The 19,838-nt window shown below is 39.5% G+C and overlaps 1 protein-coding gene across 1 annotated transcript in view; it reads left to right on the forward strand.

The window, feature by feature from the left end:
- KHDRBS2 (KH RNA binding domain containing, signal transduction associated 2) overlaps positions 1-19,838 on the forward strand; it is a 409,730-nt gene that overhangs the window by 94,950 nt on the left and 294,942 nt on the right. The gene's annotated exons all lie outside the window — the stretch shown is intronic.

The following is a 19,838-nucleotide window of genomic DNA, read 5'->3' on the forward strand; positions in this document are numbered from 1 at the left end:
GAGGGGAGTTCAGCAAGCAAGTCTATTGGTGGTTTATGATAAGAAATAGAATCTAGCTTAATTCCACTTACCTGTGTTGTTGCTTAAGGACTAAAAAGGGTAGTGAACAGTAAAAACTGAATTTTGTCTCTAAATACACAGTGAAACATATCTAGTAAAACTAGTTTGGGTGAGATTTATCAAAGTACTGTTGACTTCAGCAGGAGCAGAGCTAAGCCAGTGACGTGTACTGATCAAAAAGCTCACCTACTTTGTGATCAGTTTTGGATGACTTGTTATTTCCTTTCTTCCTTCTAGCTTTTAAGAGGATGAGTTACCAGTTATGTTAGCATATATGACATCAATATCTTGAAGTTACAGGGAAGTAGAAGAAAATAATTTATGATAAACTGGTTCTTTTACATGATTTTTTAAATATCCTTAAAAATAGCAAGTTTAAAAAAATATACAGAAGTCTATTATCATTTCATAGACAATGAGAAAGAAATGCACCTTGTGGAAGAGAGTTTGTATAATATGGTAACTTAGGTAAGAACAGAATGCGTAAGATATACATTATGCAGCATCTTGATGAAAGAGAAAGATGCTTTTCCTATAAGTGTAAACCAGAATACTTATTGCAAGAAGTTTAAAACAGCTGGAAAGACTTTTGTTGTGGGTGGGCAGCTAAGCTGCTTCCTCATTCCCCTACAGGAGGATGGGGAGATAATCAGGAAGGTAAAAGAGCAAAGACTCCTGGATTGAGATGAAGACAGTTTAATAGGTAAAGCAAAAGCTGCATGTGCAAGCAAATATGGAATTAATTTACACAAAGCAAAACAAGGAATTCATTCACTACTTCCCACTGGCAAACAGGTGTTCATCCATCCCCAGGACAGCAGGGCTCCACCACACGTAATGGTTATTTGGTAAGACAAACACCATCACTCCAAACATCCCCCCTTCCTCCTCCTCTCCCCCAGCTTTATACACTGAGCATGACGTCATATGGTATGGAATATCCCTTTGGTCAGTTGGGGTCAGCTGTCCCAGCTGTGTCCCCTCCCAACTTCTTGTGCACCCCCAGCCTATTCGCTGGAGCAGCAGAGTGAGAAACAGAGATGGCCTTGAAGCTGTGCAAGGAATAACTAGAACATCGGTGTGTTATCAACACTGTTTTGGTCACAAATCCAAAACACAGCACCATACCATCTGCTATGAAGGAAATTAACTCCAGCCAGACAGATCCAATACAGCTTTTCAATTTGAAATGATGCTATCATATAGAATATGAGATTTACTTTCTTTTATTGTGGTACTGTTTCATATAAATATTGTTAATAATAATAGTAATGTTTTTAATAGGGAAATCTAGTGCAGTATGAATATAATATGCTATTTTTTTTTCTCTTATAGACGATTAGTCTACTTGGGTGTTAGCAGAGAATTAGAGAACAGGAAACTGATAACTTTAAGTGATGTAGTAGTGTTTAAAGAGTGTATTAGCAACTTGCTAAAGTTGCTATTAAAATAAGTATTTACTTCTTTTCAAACATTGAAAAAAGATTTAATATTTAAAGGGAAAAAATACAATTGGCACTTTGGAATTACTGCAACAGGTATTTGCTGATCATTTTTTCATATGCCTCTGCTGTTCTAGTCTGAACTGTTCAAATGTGTTGTAAATGCAGAATCTGCATGAACTAATCAGTTCTTGAAATCAAATGTACTGTTTTGTCTTACACAAACACTCTTGAAGAATGTTTCTGCTTCTCGAAGCTGAAGATGAAATCTATTTTGTGTCTCTTCGGGCTTTTTTCCTCTGTTCAAGTGAGTTACAAGGTCACTTCAAGGTAGTCCTTACCATAATTTATAATAACCCTCAGCTACAGTTAGCTAAAAATTTTGAAAATTGTTTATAAAATAAAACATTAACACAAAAGCTAATGCTCTGCATTGATACCTTTGCAGTAGACTTAATGTAAAGCGTTTGACACGGTCTCCCACAGCATCCTCGCAGCTAAACTGGGGAAGTGTGGTCTGGATGATCGGGTAGTGAGGTGGATTGTGAACTGGCTGAAGGAAAGAAGCCAGAGAGTAGTGGTCAGCGGGACAGAGTCCAGTTGGAGGTCTGTGTCTAGCGGAGTTCCGCAAGGGTCGGTTCTGGGACCAGTTCTATTCAATATATTCATTAATGACTTGGATGAGGGATTAGAGTGCGCTGTCAGCAAGTTCGCTGATGACACAAAACTGGGAGGAGTGGCTGATGCGCCGGAAGGCTGCGCAGCCATTCAGAGAGACGTGGACAGGCTGGAGAGTTGGGCGGGGAGAAATTTAATGAAATATAACAAGGGCAAGTGTAGAGTCCTGCATCTGGGCAAGAACAACCCCATGTACCAGTACAAGTTGGGGACAGAGCTGTTGGAGACCAGCGTAGGGGAAAGGGAGCTGGGGGTCCTAGTGGACAACAGGATGACCATGAGCCAGCAGTGTGCCCTTGTGGCCAAGAAGGCCAATGGCATCCTGGGGTGTATTAGAAGGGGTGTGGTCAGCAGGTCGAGAGAGGTTCTCCTACCCCTCTACTCTGCCCTGGTGAGGCCGCATCTGGAGTATTGTGTCCAGTTCTGGGCCCCTCAGTTCAAGAAGGACAGGGAACTGCTAGAGAGAGTCCAGCGCAGAGCCACGAAGATGATTAAGGGAGTGGAACATCTCCCTTATGAGGAGAGGCTGAGGGAGCTGGGTCTCTTTAGCTTAGAGAAGAGGAGACTGAGGGGTGACCTCATTAATGTTTATAAATATGTAAAGGGCAAGTGTCAAGAGGATGGAGCCAGGCTCTTCTCAGTGACATCCCTTGACAGGACAAGGGGCAATGGGTGCAAGCTGGAGCACAGGAGATTCCACTTAAATTTGAGGAAAAACTTCTTTACTGTAAGGGTGACTGAACACTGGAACAGGCTGCCCAGAGAGGTTGTGGAGTCACCTTCTCTGGAGACATTCAAAACCCGCCTGGACGCGTTCCTGTGTGATATGGTCTAGGCAATCCTGCTCTGGCAGGGGGATTGGACTAGATGATCTTTCGAGGTCCCTTCCAATCCCTGACATTCTGTGATTCTGTGATTCTGTGTAATGATAAGGCAGAAGGTAATAGAGCTCATCATCGAACAATTCAGGTTTCAACTGTACCTAAATACACAAGCAGTTCCTTGAACATTGGAGCTAAGGAAGCTATTTCTACACATCTGTGTCTTGTGTTTAGCTGTGAGCTCTGATTTAATGTTTTTCCCGTGGCTGTATGGTGACAAAAGTTCTTCTGTGGATCTTCAGACCTCTTATAACATGAGCTTATGGCACAGCCTTTGCCTTAGTTTGAATGTGTCCTTCTATCCAGCTCCATGCTCTCTCCAAACTTCGAAGATCTTGTCTTTGAAATAGCCACCTCTTCCAAACTGAGTTGAAGTCAACCTATGAGGTCAATATTTACTAGGAAAAAAGACTACACAAGGTGCATGATCACCTTGTCTTGGTTCCCTATGAAAGGCTTGGAAAGCACATGGCCTGAAAACCTGTGGGTCATTTGTCTCCTCACACAGGGCACAGAGAAAGCCTCGGCCAAATACTGCAACAGGGGCATACAAGCAGCTTTCTCCAGAGCCAGTGAGCCTCAAGCAGGTGAGTGTGGGTCTGTCTGGACCAGTTAGTTTAGTGACAAGGGTTTCCTCCCTCTACAAGATTGTCATTTGGATGGTTCTGTAACTCCATTGCAACTTGCCATGGATTTTGGTGGCTTCTTCCCTATTTCTCAAGCTTCAGAGAGAGAGAGCAGCTCTCATCAGAGATCTCTAAAACATAATTATGTGTTGCTATCTAGAGGACTATGGTGATGAAAGGAATTTAGATTCAAAATGCTCTCTTACTTGCTGCGTTGCAGCTATTTAGCCTGGAGTGTGTTTAACCTCAGCCTACTTTCCTGTTTTGTTTTTACTCATATTGAGCAAACAAAATAAACAGGTGATGCTTTCACATGATCAACACGCCAAGGATGTGTGCCAGTTTCGAAGAACTCTGTTTTCATAAATATATCTTTCAGGGGTTTATTAGAATATATATTTTATTCTGTTTTATTAAAACTTATTAAAAATAGGTTTCCCATTTTCAGGCTTTATAGCCCAGTAGTAGCATCAGTATATAAATATTCTCAGGAACTCAAAGAATCAGTTGCAAGATTTAGATTTTCAATTAATAGTAGAGCCACAGGTTTATTCTGAAACTATTGTGTTTCCATGGTTTGGGATTGGGAGTCAGAAGGAAAATATTATAACCTGGGAGGAAACCATGCCCTCCCTCTTCTATTTCAAGAAGTGTAGCAATGCACAGTGCTGTCACTCATACTTTCTTAAAAAAAGACGAGGGGGAGGTAATTCTTCCATCACTTTTCCTAGATACGAAATCATAGTTTTGTTCCAACAGGATATATTTAGAATGGGTGACAAATATAGCAAAGACATGTTTCCATCTACCTACTGAGATAATAATCCTGTTATCTAGGGAAGAAGTAAGTAGCACTAAGGTAAATACTATCACATATGAATTATTCTACTGCAAGAAATGTACACCATGGCATACATAGCATGTTTTCACACCATTTACTCACTAATCACTGGTTTCCAAGCTGATAGATCATCTACTGTCTGATGAGAAAAACTGCTTATTGTTTATGTCAACTCAGCAAAAGAGAATAACATCTTCTTCAGCTGGTTATTTTTAACTGAGGAAAATTCACTGGAGCAATGCTTAATGAAATATTAAAAGAAAAATGATATAAGGTATAGAGAAACATTCAATAATGATAATAATAATGAACCTGTTTCTTAGAAATTAAAGACATTTAATTTTAGTTTTGAATGAGCTATTTCTCTGTCATTTATTGAGAAACAAACTGGTGGGTAGCAGAGAGCCAGAAAAAAATTTCTTTCCGAAAGAGAACAATTTGTTACTGCTTTTACCAGTAAGGAATTCTTTCTGTCTTTTTGTCATTTTTCTTTTTCTGATATACTGGCAATATTGTTTCAGATTGGTAAAAGAGAACCTTGTCTTAGGCTACTCCTTATGACCTCGCTTTAAATACCGATATTCTGATTGAGTGAAAGTGGCCTTTGGAAGAAATAGAAATTTTTTTGTGTAAGCTGTAAAACTTTAGCTCAATTACTTACATAGGTACTAGATACTATAAATGCATAGCTTTACATATAAATTAAAAGGTAGATATAATGTAGGACCACTTTTTATGTCATGTCCCAGCATGATGAAAGACAGTGCTTTTTTGTTTTGCTAGTTTTCAGATCTGAGAGTCTGCATTCTCAAGCGTTTCCAGTGAATTTGTTATGCTGCTTAAAATAATTGGCATACTTAAGTGGATGGGTTATCTGCAGATTTCTAGGGTATGAAGTACTTTTACAGATACGAGGAAGCACACCGGATTTTTGCTATATAAATGTGTTCACATATGAAACTTATAACACTGATGTATAATGACTATATTGCCAAAACTACATTTGACACCTAGTGTCTTACTCAGAATAGTATTAAGGTTTTTTTCATGGGACCCTCACTTCTTTTCCAGAAGTCCCTAATATAATTTCTGGGTGTGAAGATACTGAAGGTGATTAGTATATACAGCAACTCTTTTCTCCAAACTGCAAAATACACAATTTAAAATTCAACCATATAAATCACACTTTGGATGAGTTTTGTCTTGCTACGTTGTCTTACTTTAGTCACAAGTTGCTTGTGATTTACACCATGTCACAGACAAGGGAGTTAGAAAATTTCAAACTGAAATTTAAGCCATTTTTTGGAAAATGTCACTAATGAAGCCATTAACAACTGTGTTGTGCGCTCCCATAAGAGTAGCTAACTCACGTAGAACAGAGTTATAACCCCTGAAATGAGGGGTTCATAATGTAAGTGCTGACACTAACAAAATTCTAGAGGCATGAGTGATGTCACTGTAATTGGCTCAGCACTAGTACAGATCACGTTTTAGTATTCTTTCCGCCTCTGCGAGAAGAGATGGTTTATTTCTTTCAGGCATAATTACATTTGTCACATTTTTTGAGATTGCGAAAATCATACTAGCATAAAAAGGCAAGATGATTTTCAGAGCACTTAACATCATGTTGTTCGTAATGTCATTAGAGAGAAGAGATGATGGGGGGGGGAAGTAGAAAACAGAGCTTTCTACTTTTCAGATAATTTCTCTGTCTTCTGCCCCTTTTTTTTTTTTAAGCATTTCTTTTCAGAAGAGTCTATAGGATAATGGGAACAGGAAATATGTTCTCCTGTGGATATACCTGAAGGATGAGATAAAGGGAAGAGGGAATCTCTACAAATCCTCCTATGATTGTTCCCTCAATGAACAGAAAATTCTGTTTTTTTTTTTCCTGGGAGCTGGTTCCCAGAACACACCATGTTTCTGCAAGGATGTGTTTTGGTAAGCTTAGGCTCAAGCTCACAGACCAAGTACACAGAGTCAGTTGTATGTGCAGGGGCAGAGATAGTTGCACATCAGTGCTCCATGATGCTGAATTTGTCTACTTAGTAAGCAAGTTGACTCAATCTGCTCTAGATAAGGGATTTCAAGGTAAGGGGATATGTAGGCTGGAAAAGGAATGATGATGGGGCAATCAATGTGTCCATTTGCTGGCAATACAAAGTGATTACCTACATGCCTATGTCCAGTTTTAGTTCTCCAAATACAAGAAAGACACAGACAAACTGGAGTGTGTTCAGTGGAGGGCCACCAAGATTATCAGGGGTGGAGCACTTGCCCTGTGTGGAGAGGCAGAGGGAGCTGGGCTGAACAAGTCAGGAGAAGAGTTGGCTCCAGGGGACATAAGGGCAGCTCCCCTAGTGTCTGGAGGGAGGGTGTTGAGGAGACCCTTCACAGACATGCATGGTGAGGGATGAGAGACAGCAGGCATAGCTTGAAACAAGAAATGTTCAGGCTGGATAAAAGGAGAAACTTCATCAGCGTGAGGAGAGTGAAGCTGCAGAGTGGGTTGCCCAGAGACGTTGTACAGATAGAAGACATTCAAATGGTATTTGACTGCAGCCCATTAAAACATACCAACTACCTTTAAATTAGCTTGTTGGGTTTTTTTTGGTACGCTTTCTTTCCCCCCCCCCCCCCCCCCCCCCCCGCCACCTCAGTGGTCTAGTTGCAATAGGTCAGAGTTCAGTAAGGATTTGCCAACTGCAGGCACAGATTTCTGAGTGGGCTGAGCAGCTCAGGTCAGCTTTAGTGCTTTTGTATCTTCATTGTTAGCAGTAAGCAGTTAGTGAATTTAAAGGTAATTTAGGTATGGCCAAAAGTGCCCACAGCTGTTGCATACTTAGAAATGCTCTTAATTCTGTGCAGGATAATGTTACTAGGGTTTTAGTCTATACAGAGGCCCAGCATATGATCCAAAGAAATCAAGAAAAGGAAAAAAAAAAAAATCTTTGTTTTCTCCCACTATCAAAAAGTAACATTCAGAACTGAGAGAATAGAGAGAGGAACTAATAAAAGTGATACCAGTATAAGAAGAGACTCATTATACTTATATAGTTGCAGAGACTTCGTTACTTTCATGTAACAGCTGGAAAGAGAAAACTGCCAAACAAATCACTTTTCATAGCAGATATTCAGTGCAATGAAGAAACAAGACTATTTTTAAATAATATATTACTTTTTTATTTGCATTTCTGATGTATTAGGAGTACTGTAATCTCAAAATGCCTATTTAGTCAGACAAGAAAATGAATGCTAATAACAGGCATCTATGCATGTGAGCTTTCTACTGCCAACGGGATCATATGGGATGAATTAACTGGTACCACAGAGGAAGATAGTTATGTTCTGGGGAAGGAGATTCAGAAGTCATTTTTGAGATAACAGTTTGACTTTGAATTTATCACTGAACAAAGTGATCAATCATTAAAGTACTTTGGAAACTGTAAAAGATTCTGTGAATGCATTGCCCTTTCATGCTTGTCTAGTTTGGCTAAAGGTAATGTTGGAACAACAGTGGGACAAGTCCCTTCACTCTAGTCAGAGAGGGAAGGAAAAAGAGAGAAGGGATCGTCCTAGAAAGGATTCCATCTCAGCTATGTCCCCTGCACCCCCTAAAACCGACATGTCTGCAGACTGTATGATGCACAATTTTAGAGAGAGGCACTCAGTAAAAGAGCACATTCTTTTTTACTGAGAGCATTTACGATAGTTGTACATGATTTGGGTTAAAATCATAGAACGGTTTGGGTTGGAAGGGACCTTAAAGATCATCCAGTTCCAACCCCCCTATCACAGGCAGGGACACCCTTCCACTAGATGAGGTTGTTCAAAGCCCCATCCAACCTGGCCTTAAACACTGCCAGGGACGGGGCATCCACAACTTCTCTGGGCAACCTGTTCCAGTGTCTCACCGCCCTCACAGTAAAGAATTTCTTCCTAATATCTGATCTAAATCTACCCTCTTTCAGTTTAAAACAGTTACCCCTCGTCCTATCACTACATGCCCTTCCAGTTTTCCTGTAGGTCCCCTTCAGGTACTGGAAGGCTGCTAGAAGGTCTCCACAGAGCCTTCTCTTCTCCAGGCTGAACAGCCCCCAACTCTCAACCTGTCTTCATAGGAGAGGTGCTCCAGCCCTCTCTCATCATGTTTGTGGCCCTCCTCTGGACTCGCTCCAACAGCTCCATGTCCTTCTTCTGTTGGGGGCCCCAGAGCTGGACACAGTACTCCACGTGGGGTCTCAGGATAGCAGAGTAGAGGGGCAGAATCACCTCCCTCGACCTGCTGGCCATGCTTCTTTTGATGCAGCCCAGGATACGGCTGGCCTTCTGGGCTGCAAGCGCACATTGCTGGCTCACACTGACTTCTCGTCAACCATCACCCCCAAGTCCTTCTACTTAGGGCTGCTCTCAATCCATTCTCTACCCGGCTTGTATTTGTGCTTGGGATTGCCCCGACCCACATGCAGGACCTTGCACTTGGCCTTATTGAACTTCACGTGGTTTGCACAGGCCCAGCTCTCAAGCCTGTCAAGGTCCCTCTGGATGACATCCCTTCTCTCCAGCATGTCGACCACACCGCACAGTTTGGTGTTGTCAGCAAACTTGCTGAGGGCGCACTCAATCCCACTGTCCATGTCGCCGACAAAGATATTGAACAGCACCGGTCCCAGTACTGACCCCTGAGGAATGCCACTCGTCACTGGTGTCCACTTGGACATTGAGCCGTTGACCATAACTCTTTGAGTGTGACCATCCAGCCAATTCCTTATCCACCGAGTGGTCCATCCATCAAGTCCATGTCTCTCCAATTTAGAGACAAGGATGTCGTGTGGGACAGTGTCAAGTGCTTTGCACAAGTCCAGGTAGATGACATCAGTCACTCTTCCCTTATCCACCAACTCTGTAACCCCGTTGTAGAAGGCCACCAAATTTGTCAGGCATGATTTGCCCTTGGTGAAGCCATGTTGGCTGTCACCAATCACTTCCTTGATTTCCATGTGCCTCAATATAGTTTCCAGGAGGATCTGCTCCATGATCTTGCTAGGCACAGAGGTGAGACTGACTGGCCTGTAGTTCCCCGGGTCTTCCTTTTTCCCCTTCTTGAAGATGGGGGTTATGTTTCCCCTTTTCCAGTCAGTGGGAACTTCACCAGACTGCCATGACTTCTCAAAAATGATGGATAGCAGCTTAGCAACTTCATCCGCCAGTTCCCTCAGGACCCGTGGATACACCTCGTCAGATCCCATGGACCTGTGCACCTTCAGGTTCCTTAGGTGGTCTCAAATCAGATTGTCTCCTATAGTGGGCAGTTCTTCATCCTCACAGTCCCTGCCTCTGCCTTCTGAGACTTGGGCGGTGTGGCTGGAGCACTTGCTACCTCATCCTTGTAAGACTAGAAGCTTACTTAAAGAAAGAGAAAAATAGGCTTTTCCAGGGTGATTAATTTAATCCTAAATGTTCATATGTAAATAGGTTTCCTAAAAGCACCGTTTCGTCTTTTTTTGCTAGAAAGCAGACAACTTCAACTCTAAATTTAGTGAAATGAAACCACCTAAGAAAAGGTAGTTACTGTACTCTTAGAAGTACCACCTAAATATAGAACCTGATCAGAAACATTGAAAGCCATTGAAAAAGCCTCTTCAGTTCAGTTGTTTCTCTAAAGGTGTTCTTTTGAAGGTGCTAGCTCTCTTGACCCATGTAACTTTTTACATCTTAGAAGCAGAGGTTTTATTCCCTGGTAATTGCACATCTTCTGAAGGCAACACCTCATAGGTCCACTTTCCAAATTTCTATATAATGTTGAAGTAAGTTACTATGGGATAAAAGACACTGAAAATCAAATGTTTTGTTGCATGAAGCATGCACGTGTGCACACATATTCAACAACCTTTTAAGATGAGCAATTCACATGACATATCAAGTGACAAAATATGGATAATTTTACCACCATCAGCCTGGGAAAGATTTGTGTTGCATAGAGACAGTATGCAAAGGATGCACAAACTACCAGATAATTGTAAGAAAACTAGCTTATTCGTGTCTAGTGATACCCTGTATCAAAAAGAAAAAAAGAATTCACACTAGACTGTACGTAACATTAGGCTTTTATGACAAGATAGGTTGTTTTTTCTAAAGGAAATATGCTCCCAAGTTTTTATTGTAAAAGCAAATATCTTTATATCTAGAAAGCTGGATCATTATCAGCTCCCCTGTCTTATCCTCAAAAAAAAGGCATATATATGGCTTTTTCTCGTGACAGTGAGAAAATAAAAATCATTTTTGCTTGCAGGCTAATTTCCTGGTCTAGGATGATAGAGATGCGCTGATGGGGTGTAGAACAAGCTAGTTCATGCATTTAAGAAAGGCGTATGAGCCACATTACAACTGCTACAAACAAGGCAAGAGAGTTGTAGAGATTTTCTTTAATTCAAGTTACTGTGTTGTTGCACCAGCAGCAGTCATACTTGGTCTTGCTCTTTTCTGGTGGTCACTATTAACTTCAGCTGTTATGTGACATATTCTTGAGTACTCTGGCAGCAGTGACTTCGATGTTGCTAAGGGTCAAGCTGCAGTTTCAGGCAGTTTTGGGTTTTTTTTCCCCAATGTGCTAGTTTAACTACTATCAGTGTGATGCTGTTGTAAAAGTGGTGTACATAGATGTATAAACTGAAAAATGTATATAATAGAATTCTGGAAGTTATTTTGAGACCCAACTGCTTATTCTTCATCTTACTGTGTAGTGTTCTTTTGTAATATTACTTATCAGTGTGATTAAATAGATATAAAAATGCAAAATGTAATGTCTTTTTCTCCCCCCCGCCTTGATTCTTTACGTTATGCTCTTGAGTTGTGTGTTTGCAGCTATGACAGACACATCCAGTACATGGTACATTCATGATACATACGGCTTGGAAGTAGCATCCCGAGAACAGGCTCCATTTCTTACAGGAGAACAAGGCTGGGCAGTTTTGAAGTACTCTGAGCAATGGGAGGACGTTTTTCCTCTAAATCAGAAATTCTGTTGCCAGCTGATCATAATCAGATGCCCTGCATGCATCACTGCTTTTTGGTTATTACAGGGAGTGATAATACATCTGGAACGATTTGTATTTTTACTGATATTTGGGTAAGTAGCCTACAGGAACTTTTTTCTCATTTATCACATTCTTACATTTAAAATATATGATGCTTAAGGAAAAGAAATACTAACACTGTAGGCATCTGTTTGTAAATGAAGGCTGCATTTATGTCATATAGTGAAGAAACAAATCAAGTCACTGAGGAGACCTTTATCAGAGCAAATTTTGTTGGCTTTGGGGTTTTTTTTTGGTCAAAATGAGATCTCTCTGGAAACAGTCTGAAGTGACATTATGTATTGGTATAACAGCTTGAGATTAATGGCATATTAGGAATTTGATGGTAGCATTGCAAAGGCTTGCATATATTTTAGATTTTTACATGCTCTGTTTAGTTTTACTGAAGACAGTGGGAGTATTCTTAGGATGCATAACAATATTTTTTTCTAGAATAAAGCCTTCACTTACAGCAAGGAAAGTAAAAAAAAGAAGTGATATTGTAGAGTCTGCTGTGCTTGAAAGAGATCTCCACAAAACTGCTTTCCTAAAATCATACACATTAAGTTACTGTTAAAACCTCTCGTGAACACGTTCTCTTCAACAGTTAATTTCAGCCTGGAAATAACTAACTGTAGAAGCAAGGCCTTTATTCTTCTACCTCAAGTAACTTGAAAATCTGTTGAAAAATACAGTTTCTAACATGAATAAGTAAATTACAAGTGAGGTTTTTTCTTCAGTTAGTATGCTGGTTCTCATTTTCTGAATAATTGCCTCCCTCATACTTTATAGCTAGGAAAATAGAAAGAAAACACGGTCTATTTCAGCCTTGTACTATAGCTGTATATAACAGATGTGTCAGAAATATCAAATATTCCTTTCAGGGCTTGAATGTTGAAAATATGTAGGACTTGATTCACTAATCTACAGCTTCACTGTTCTCCACTTTTACATTACTTATTTCATGGCCTCTGGAGTCTATTAAATATTCAAGAAATGGGCTAAGATAAAGCTGGAAGTTTATCAGCCAGCACGATGACTTATAATGGAAACCAGCAAGTATAGGACTCAGGAGATATTGTAATATACCTATTAACTGACCCTTTGATTTTAGGAAATTCTCAATTAAAATATTTTTGTAACACTCATTATTAGTCTCTTAGATAACTTACAGGGAGAATGAGGTACTCTGTTTTGGTGGGGTGCTGCTCATGGACACATCCTGAATCTTTTTTCTGGATGAAAGGAGGAATATTCTCTGAAACTGACAGAAGAATAGCAGTAACAGTACTTCCAACAATTACTATCAAACACCTTTGCAGTAAGCCTTAAAGGAAAAGAGTGTATTGGTCTTAAATTAAAAGTAAATTTCTCAGTCTAGTGAGAGGAGGACTGAAAAGATGATGAGGAAACAAAAAAGGTATTGTGCAGTTTTTCTTTCCAGGGAACAGAAGGCCAATGGTTATTTTGAAGCTTCAAGGATTGTTTTTTAGGAGTCTGGTTAGAAGATGTAGTAGATTTCATGTGAATTGTTATTACTATGTTATTCTGGCATCCAATATATTTGCCAAGTTTTAAATGAAATTTCCAACACAGGAAGTTTAAGGTCATCATTTGACATACATCTTGTGTTAATTCGAAAAACAGTGAAAAGTGGTTGTTATTGTATCCATCTGTAGCAGTGTAAAGCAATTTTACTAGGCTTTGGAATAAATACATATAAGATGATACGCATTTTTCAGCTGAGTCTGACATCTAACTTCATGAATAAAAAAGACCCTATTAATCATGAGGTGATAGAGTCGCTTACATTGTATTTATCATTCTTGTAAGAGAGTGAGTTGTCTCTTGTTAATGTTTTGAGGCGATGCATAGTAATTATACAGAACAAATAAGTCAAGAAAGTAAAAAATACAGTTAACTTGGACAGAAGCTTAAATATTGGCCTCTAACTTTTATGTTAATACTTTAGAAATGATGCTGTGTGCAAGTGGTAAATGTAATTTCTTAATGCATAGTTGAGTGATATGCATATGTGAGTGCATATATGAAGTAACAGTTAATTCCATGGCCTGAAAACAGTTTAAGGTAACTATATATGCTTGATATGCAACATCAGGTGTGCTCATGCAATCTACAGAAAGTGTACAAGGACTGTGCAACAAGGATACAGAAATAGTATTTTCAAATAATCTTTAATAGTATAAATGATCACTAGCTCAATATCACAGTATTTGTTCCCTGGAATCAACACAGCACATTGACATGTATAACCAGAGTATATGGGGAGGGGCACAAGACTACAGATATTTATTGAAGTACTAATTTTTGTTCTATACCAGATGATTTTGTGGGAAATGCAAAATCTTTACTTCTGGGTCAGACTTTCAAATACGAGCTTACTCATATGCCCCTTGAAGCAAGCAGAAGTCATGACTACCAGACTACCATTCTGATATGCAAATGAAATAATCTTATTTCCGTTGATTTGTAATAATCTTAGTGTCTTTTTAACAAAAAAATAATAGATGAGAAATCCCAGTTTATGCACTCTGTCCAACCTTATTTTGTACATATATATGCATAATTCTTGGGGATTCCTGAATGTTTTACCTATGCCTTTAGATCTTGCTTGCCTTTCTTCAAGGAAGGGAAGAATTCAAATCCTTACTCTTAATGATGAGTTGATTGCATAAATGACTTTCTAGTGTAAGACAACTTATTTTCTCCTCCCCTTCTTTGCACTTCTTCTTCCATCATTTTCCTTTGAAATTTCATTCAGTGCATTGTACTGATGGATAAAGTTTTTCTGTAGGTATTGGAAACAGTCTTAGAACAAATATCGAAAATTTGGGACCTCATCTTACTAAACTGAACAGTCTACCCAAATTCAAAGGAACACAGGCTGGATTCTTGGCTAAGTTTGAAGGAACAGAGAACATTTAAACAGGTAGCTATAAGTAAAATATGGTTTCACAAACTAGTGAAATACATCCTTAAGTCTTACGCAGCTTGGATTTAGATTCTTTTTTAAAGCTTCCCACCTCTTTCAAGATCTCCTCTTTAGTGCTATTGTTCATGCTATTGTGTTCTGAAAAAAAAAAAAAAAAAAAAGATTAGAAATGCTTTAGTGCTACTCCATATTTCTTTTCTTACCTCTTAAAAGTTTTGAAGTATGTTAGTGTCTTTTTCTTTCTTAGATGTGTAACATGACATTCTTTAAAGCTGCATTGCATAAAAATGGACAGGGTTTAAACTTTATGGATGACAAGGTGTGCATGTATCAAAAGTAGTTGCTATTTTCCCTTTTAGCTATGTTACAATAGCTGTAAGCAAGCCTTATATATTATAGAAGTAGTCTTCCTAGCTCTGGTTTAATATCAGTATACACTGTAATTTAGGAGTTATCAATATGTATGACAGGGTGGCATACTTCAGCTTTCAGAGCTGAAAACAGATTTAGTACAAAATGGAGAGCTAAAATGAGATACAGCGGGGCGGGCAACATCATTTCCATGATCCTTTTAAAATGTTTTTTAAAGTCTTTCTGATGGTTGTGTTTTTCTGAGAGCTTTTGTTTTCTTCTTCCTCTTGTGCATACCATGGTTTCTGGCTCTTGGTCTTTTCTACTAGGACTTAAGTCTATCATAGGATCTTGGTGACTGTTTTGTGTCTTTGTGTATGTAGGAGGAATAGAAATTTTGTGGGCTACCATATAGTATAAATCTGCATTCGGACTTCATGATCCACATGGTCCTTCTCAATTCTGTGTGTGAAAACTCCCCACATATTTTCATCTTACTGGTTAGGGAAATCTAGAACTGGAAATTTAAAAACACTTCTTCTCCCCCAAGCCCATCGTTGCCTTTGTGTAGAGCCAGCTGTAAGCGTCAGACTTGCATCAGTTTTCACAAGGGGAAGAGGCACTAACGTAGCACACATGAGGCAGTCACACCTCTGCATCTGTGTGGGAACGGCAGTACGTCTTCACCTGCCATTGGCCGCTGCTAATAGCAGTTATTTGTCTAGTAAGACATTAATTATGAGAGCAATTTTTGAGGCCATAAACTAGAATTCAGCAGGAGCTGAAATTATAAATTATATATGATGAGTGATACGTAATGAATTAGTTTTTATCAGCTGTCCTGAGTTACAGGACATGCAAACCAAAGCAGCAATCATTTGCTCAGTGATAAAGGAGCTGAGAGTTAACCACTGCAAGTCTCTCGCTCACGTTGCAGACCTTTCTGTACTCTTGCTTGTCATCCCTTAGTGCAGTTCTGTCTGATAGCTGTTTGCTGATACTCCTGTTGGAAAGTAGTTACCATGAGTATGTATGACCAGTTTTCCAAGCTGTTAGGTGGCTATGGGTAGGTGTCTGCTGGGCTTTAAGGCACCTGAAGTGATCTATATGCAACTCTGTTGATTTAAAGGGAGTTCATTCCCTGCTTCCTCAGATAATGTTTGAAAATCTCCAGGACACCTGCCTGTACCTGCGCATAGCAAATTACGTGTGCGAAATGCACAATCTTAAAGCCACACCTTGCATGTGAAGTGCCAAGTCATCAGCAGATGCAGTCCCAGTAATATCAAGGGCACCATTTTTCTCTTGGCTTCTTGCTAGTTGTAAAACTGTAGAAGCCAGACTGCGTAACAGGTGTTGCCATTTTACTTTCTGTATTCATTATATAGCCGACACCTGATTATGTGTCTGTTTTGTCCATCTTTTTGTTGGTTGTCCCTCACACACTCTTGTTTTCCCATCTATTTCAGATAGACCAGTTTATCTCTATAATACCTAGCTCTTCTGTTATGTATTTCCTTAAGAACAAATGATATGGATTCTTGTCTATATGTATTGTTCTGTCCTGATTGTAAATATGTAGCATTTCTATGTATGTTTTAAGTATGGACACCTTCATTCTTTTCAGGTACACTGTTCTGTCTGTGGAAATGAAAAAAGAAATATGGATTTTAATGCTTTAATAATGCATTGTAACAGGAAGGTGAAAGGGATATTTCAGAGATTCTTATGTATAGGAGCTAATATTGCAGGTTCTTCAGGTGGGTTTATGTGTCTAGCTACTGGTGATAAAATATAGAGTAAAGAATTTCTTAATCCATGGATATAGCTGTGCATTTGTGCATATACTGTCATACAACATAAACTTTTTCTTCTGACTCTGCTCCAGTGTTCACTGTAGTATTTTATGCATCCTCTGTTAAGCAACTGTATTTCTCATTTTCTGGAGCACTGTCTGTACAACTATTTAGTGGGCTCCTATACTCTGGGCATCACTGGGTTTGCCATTCTCAAACTCCTGAGAGATGCATGACTTCTTTCCTTCTTACTAATTCCTCACATCCCTCATCCTTCTAGTCACACAGAGGCTTATCACCACTGAGTTATTCAAAAATCTGCCTCCCACACATGTAAACTGTATAAATTAGAAATGAAAGTTAAGTATTCCCTGCCAGAATGTTTTTGACATAATTTTCTTCAAAATTTAACTTCAATTTTAAAAAGATACTAAAATTATTTGGTAAACATAACCCTTGCAGAGTGGGCATTTTGAGGGTTTCTATTCAAACTGTGTGTAAGGTAGTGCGTTAGGTCCTGCAGGCAGAAGCCACTGTGACCATTAGGGTTGTATCATGTGCATTCCATCCTTGGGATTGAAATCTTGTATGTTCAGAAACTGCTCTTTTCTTCCCGATAAATCCTGCTTTCTTCTTGGCCTCTTCCTGCTGTGTCAGATAATGCATCAAGACATAGTAATGCTTTCAGCCAAGCATATGGATGTCCTGAGGATGACTTCTTCCAGGCATTGGTGTGTTGCTTGTAGACGATAACTGTGTATCTCCACTACATATGTCAAATGCTAACAGGCTGCTTAAAACAACGCTGACTTCATGAATCATTAGAAGAGGATCTGTATTAGCAGTACATGTTTAACTGACGTTCGTTCACTTAAAACACAGGAAATTAAACAAATGCAATGGAAAAAAACCTTACATGCAGTTAACCATGCAAATAATTAGTGTAATTAAATATGTCTTTTCAGGATTATTTTTGGAAAATTGTTGCAGAAAACATATGAAAAGCATTATAAAATATAAGTAGTGTTTACTTATATAAGAGTACAGTTGTTATATCTACTTCGTAAATCTTCAAGAAGGTATTAACTTACCTAATTTTGTACTTAAGTTATACTCTTTTTCATGGGAGTGACTGCTGTTTTATTTATTTCAAGTGCAAGGTCCTGCATGTGGGTCAGGGCAATCCCAAGCACAAATACAAGCTGGGTAGAGAATGGATTGAGAGCAGCCCTGAGGAGAAGGACTTGGGGGTGATGGTTGACGAGAAGCCAATGTGAGCCGGCAATGTGTGCTTGTAGCCCAGAAGGCCAACCGTATCCTGGGCTGCATCAAAAGAAGCATGGCCAGCAGGTCGAGGGAGGTGATTCTGCCCCTCTACTCTGCTATCCTGAGACCCCACGTGGAGTACTGTGTCCAGCTCTGGGGCCCCCAACAGAAGAAGGACATGGAGCTGTTGGAGCGAGTCCAGAGGAGGGCCACGAAGATGATGAGAGGGCTGGAGCACCTCTCCTATGAAGACAGGCTGAGAGAGTTGGGCTTGTTCAGCCTGGAGAAGAGAAGGCTCTGTGGAGACCTTCTAGCAGCCTTCCAGTACCCGAAGGGGATCTACAGGAAAACTGGAGAGGGACTTTTTGCAAGGGCATGTAGTGATAGGATGAGGGGTAACTGTTTTAAACTGAAAGAGGGTAGATTTAGATCAGATATTAGGAAGAAATTCTTTACTGTGAGATGGTGAGACACTGGAACAGGTTGCCCAGAGAAGTTGTGGATTCCCCCTCCCTGGCAGTGTTCAAGACCAGATTGGATGAGGCTTTGAGCAACCTGGTCTAGTGGAGTGTGTCCCTGCCTGTGGCAGGAGGGTTGGAAATGGATGATCTTTAAGGTCCCTTCCAAGCCAAACCATTCTATGGTTCCGTGGTTGTTGAATATACATCAGATCAAAAGAATAAAAAAGCCGAAAAGTCTATATATTATGCTGGTGGGATAGGTCACTATGATAGCAGGTATTTTATTTTATTATTTCTTGTTTTCATTTGTATCTTTAATTTTATATTAATTTAGATAGTACAATAAATGCGATGAGTCTGTGTTTGTCTTTATATTAGTCTCTCTAATGCACTTGTTCTTACATTGATAGAAAAATGTTTTTATGCTGCAGAATGATATACTATAGCTGCATCTTTTCATCTTGGGTTCAGTGGAATTTTTTTCTGGCTTCCCTACACTTACTGTCCAAGTGAGTTACACACATAGAGGAGGAATGTATCAGACGTATATGTTGTCACTGTAGGATACTCCTCAGAGTCCATTAGATAACTTAAGAACTGTTTTGATGCAACCTGACTAGACTAGTTTGTTTAGGGAAATGTGGATAAAAACTGGATCTATTTACTATTACCAGAAGGCACCTTAACACATGGCAGCGGTCAGGGTGGGGGGAATGTGATGTCAAGCTGTTCACTTTACCCACTTCTCCATTTTTTAATCAGTCTGGATTTTTTTCTTCTTTCTCTCATTTTTTCCCTTTTATTTCCATAGTAGTTAAATTAATGTTCTTGGTAGATAAACTACTCTCTCCCAGGGAGGGGGGGATGACATTTGGTGTTGTTTCTTTATGCATTAGAAAGAAGGAAAAAGAAAACGTTCCAATTTCTGTATAAGATTTTGATATGATTTATTGTTCATATGTTTGTTATAGTTCTGGGAAAAGAAATCACTATATTGCTTCAATGGGTTGTGGGTTGGAGATTAGAACAGTAGTGTATTTCATTCAATCAGACCTTATGGATTTATAAACAATCAATACATCTAAGACCTCAAAGAGTTAGCAATGTCTTTTAAAGATGTATTGTTGCAGTAGCAGCATGTTTGTCGAGATAGTAAGGGGCCATATGCCACTTCTGAACTGCACCTGCAATTTGCACTGATGTCTGTTCAAGATGCACCTGCATGGGTTTAGTCTATATGCCCTCTGAAACTGAGGTTAGCCAAAAATTATCTATCCAGTTCAGTGCCCCATAAAGTTTTTGTGACTTGAAAGGTTCCTGCCTTTCTAAGCAGGGTAGATCAAAGAGAAAATGACGATGTGGCTATAGAGATATTATACTCCGTAGAGAGAAGCTGTTAACATGAAT

This window comes from Nyctibius grandis, chromosome 1, assembly GCF_013368605.1.
Source record: "Nyctibius grandis isolate bNycGra1 chromosome 1, bNycGra1.pri, whole genome shotgun sequence".
NCBI lineage: Eukaryota > Metazoa > Chordata > Aves > Nyctibiiformes > Nyctibiidae > Nyctibius > Nyctibius grandis.